The 3,767-nt window shown below is 46.8% G+C and overlaps 1 pseudogene; it reads right to left on the minus strand.

Moving 5' to 3' along the window:
- Nucleotides 1-2,241: 2,241 nt before the first annotated feature.
- LOC109693808 (actin, cytoplasmic 2-like) lies at nt 2,242-3,385 on the minus strand (annotated as a pseudogene).
- Between the last annotated feature and the right edge of the window lie 382 nt (nt 3,386-3,767).

Below are 3,767 nucleotides of genomic sequence, written 5' to 3' on the forward strand. Positions count from 1 at the left end.
ATTCAAGGGAAAGCTTAGCTGGGCAAAAAGTCTGAGCCAGAGATAATTCCTGGGGATGAAGGGATGTTTTTAAACTCTCAGGATCCAGCCGCAGGTCCAGAGCCTAGTCTTCTCTTGTTGAAAATTTTGTAACGTTTCGTGATGAGTGGGATTCAGCAGAAGTTCAATCCTGGTTTTATCCCAATGAACTCAGTTTTACTTGTGAAAATAACTCCCTCATTTTCACCCAGAGGAAGAGCGCCATGGTTCACCATTCACAGTCAGTGCCCTCCAAGGCCTTCAGTCCTCAGAGTTTCCTACCATAGGCTGTCAGAGTGAAATCCAATCTCAGGTCCTAGCGTGGCTGCAGGTATGTCTAGGTGACTGTCTTGTCTCTAGGCAATGAATGAGTGCCCAGATGGATTTCTCCCCAAAAAGCCCCATCCCTAGTGACAATCCTGACTGCAGACAGCTGGACCCAACCATGCGGCTTCAAAGAATACAGTCTCCGGAGAAAATGCATGCTTGAAATGGTATTTGCATAAAGTTATTCATAGTACCATTAAGTTTTTTTATAACAAAATATCAGCAATATCTAAAGTCTCTCAGCAAGCGAGCATTAAGTAAATTGTGCCACAATCCCATGGAACACTGAGTTGTCATTAAAAAAGAACGATATGGAAAGATCTCTAAGATAGGTTGTATGAGGAAAAGTGCACATTGTATGCTGGCATACACCAGCCTCTATTTTGTTTTTTGTTTTTTTTTCCCTGGGCAGTACTGGGATTTAAACTCAGGGCCTCATGCTTGCTAAGCAGGCATTCTAGTACTTGAGTCACTCTGCCAGCCCTTTTTGTGTTGAGTATTTTCGAGATAGGTTCTCACGAACGATTTTCCCAGGCTGGCTTTGAACCGCTATCCTCCTGATCTCTGCCTCCTGAGTAGCTGTGGCCCAACCAAAGCATGTGTATTATATATGCATATGGATGCATAACTTCCTTCTCTGTTTAGGGTGGGGGTTTTGTTGGCAGTACTTGGGCTTGAACTCAGGACGTCACACTGTCGAGGCAAGTGCTCTACCACTTGAGCCATGCCTGACACCCAAATCATCATGTGCTGTCTTTTTTTGGTGGTGCCAGGGTTTGAACTCAGGGTCTTGTGCTTGCAAGGCAGGTGCTCTACCACTTGGGCCACCTCCAGACAAACTTCCTTCTCTCTACTCCATATTCTTCTCCTCTTTTTACATCTAGCTAAAGTGAATATTTGAGTCCTGTGAACATTGTAGGCCCTTCCTTCTCCCCAAGCATATATATATATATGCTTGCAAATGTAATCAAATACTTCTAGACACGACATATGAAACTAGCATGATTGAAGCCATTGGGGGAGGAAACCACATGGCTGTTGAGAAGGAGACTTTGGTCTCTTTTCTTTTTAAACCAGTTTAAGTGTACACACAGTCAGCCCTCTGTAGCCATGGGTTCCAAATCCATGGATTCAGCCAACTGCCAGTCAAAACTATTGTAAATAACTGTACTGAGCATGCACGGATTTCTCCTTCTCCCTCGGTGTCCGCAGGACTTTACTTCTCCTTACCCAATGATATGGTGCTGGCGCCTAATGTCCTCACATAACAGTAGAAAAACAAAATCTGTTGTCATCTCTTAAAGAACTGAATACAAAAAAATCTTACATAAATTAAAAGAATGAACAAATTTACAAACCCTTTCCAACTCAAGGCAAGTAACAACCCCTGGTGTTCAGGATAAAAACACCATTAAGAATAGAAACTGGGTCCTAAGGCTTAGACTTTCCCACCCTTTTAGATCAGCAAGACAGAAATGACAACTGGTTTAGGAACTCTGGCCAGCCTCAAGAAATCCTGGAAGACAGCTCAACCTGTGAATACGCTGCCTAGCTCACTGCACTGTGCTCACACAGATCTACCAGACCAGGGATGTCTCCTCCACAATATGCTCTTGCCTCAGCCACCAAGTGACCAAGCCACGTGGACTAAGGATGGAAATTCAAGATATGCACAGGGTATTAAACATACACCAAGGAACAATAACTTAAATACAAGGTCAAAATCAGCAACAAGTTCTTCCATCCAGTGCTGAAATCAGATACAACCTTCAAGGACAAATGTCTTTTCAAAGGCTTATTCCAGCTGTGAGACTAGCATGAGGTGTATACATTTGCCAGAGCAAATTGACAACATCAGAATCAGCTCATGCAGCAGATGTCTAGCACCTGCTCAGTCCATCTAGAAGAACTTGTGGTAGAGGATGGAGGGGCCTGACTCATTGCACTCCTGTTTGCTGATCCACATCTGCTGGAAGGTGGACAGGGAGGCCAGGATGGAGCCACGGATCCACACAGAGTACCTGTGCTCAGGGGGAGCAATGATCTTGATCTTCATCGAGCTGGGTGCCAGGGCTGTGATCTCCTGGTACATGCCTGGGTACCTGGTGGTGCCTCCAGACAGCACTGTGTTGGTGTACAGGTCCTTGAGGATGTCCACATAACACTTCATGATGGAACTGAAGGTAGTCTCATGGATGCCACAGGATTCCATCCCCAGAAAGAGAGCTGGAAGAGCACCTCTGGACACCAGAGCCACTCCTTGCTGATGGTGATCACCTGCTCATAGCACTTCTCTAAGGAGGAGGACACAGCAGTGGCCATCTCTTACTCTAAGTCCAGGGCAACATAGCACAGGTTCTCCTTAATGTCTCACACAATCTCCTGCTCTGCAGTGATGGTGACGCTGTCACCATCTTCGTGAAGTAGTCTGTCAGATTCTGGCCAGCCAAGTCCAAATCCAAGATGGCTGGGGGAGGGTGCAACCCTCATAAATGGGCACCATGTGTGTGTGACCTCATTGCCAGAGTCCATGACAATGCAGCAGTACACCCAGAGGCAGACAGAGACAGCACACCTGGATGGCCAGGTACAAGGATGGGGTGTTGAAAGTCTCAAACGACCTCAGTCATCTTCTCTCTGTTGGCCTTGGGGTTCCTCGGTCAGCAGCACAGGGTACTTCTTGGAGACCACGTGCACCTTGTTGCAGAAGGTATGGTACCCGATCGTCTCCATGTCGTCCCAGGTGGTGACAATGCCATGCTTGATGGGGTACTTCAGCGTCAGGATGCCATTCTTGCTCTGGGCCTTGTCACCCACATAGGAGTCCTTCTGGCCCATCAACACCTGGGGGCAGGGGCACCCAACGATGGAGAGGAACTTGGCCCTGGGAGTGTTGTCACCTGCAAAATCAGCTTTGTACATGCTGGAGCCACTGTGCGTGACCAGCGGGCAATTTCCCCTCTCCTGGTGATTGCAGAGGACAGGGTAGCTGAGCAGTAAGAGTGCGCGGAGCACAGGCTGGTGGCACCGAATGAGTGCACAGACTTTTTCTTTATCACTATTTCCCAAACGATACAGTATAATGCCCAGGTACTCAGCGTTAACATTGTATCAGGCTTTGTAAGTAATTAGAGTTGATTAAAAGTCTTCAGGAGGAGGTACATAAGCTATGTGCAAATGCTGCCTAATTTTATATATAAGGGACCTGCGCATCTGAGCATTTGGTACCTATGGGGTGGGAGGAGGGGTAATGGCAGGCAGAACTGGAACCAGTTCCCTTGGGTTCCCAGGGATGGCTGGATTCACTTCTTCAAAATTATATAAGGAGAAATGAGCCTCTGTCACACAGAGGCTAGCTAGGATCCCGGAATGGGAGCATCCTATGGTAGACCTTAAGCAGAAAACGAAGGAAATATTTTAGA

This window comes from Castor canadensis, chromosome 4 (genome assembly GCF_047511655.1).
Source record: "Castor canadensis chromosome 4, mCasCan1.hap1v2, whole genome shotgun sequence".
Lineage (NCBI taxonomy): Eukaryota > Metazoa > Chordata > Mammalia > Rodentia > Castoridae > Castor > Castor canadensis.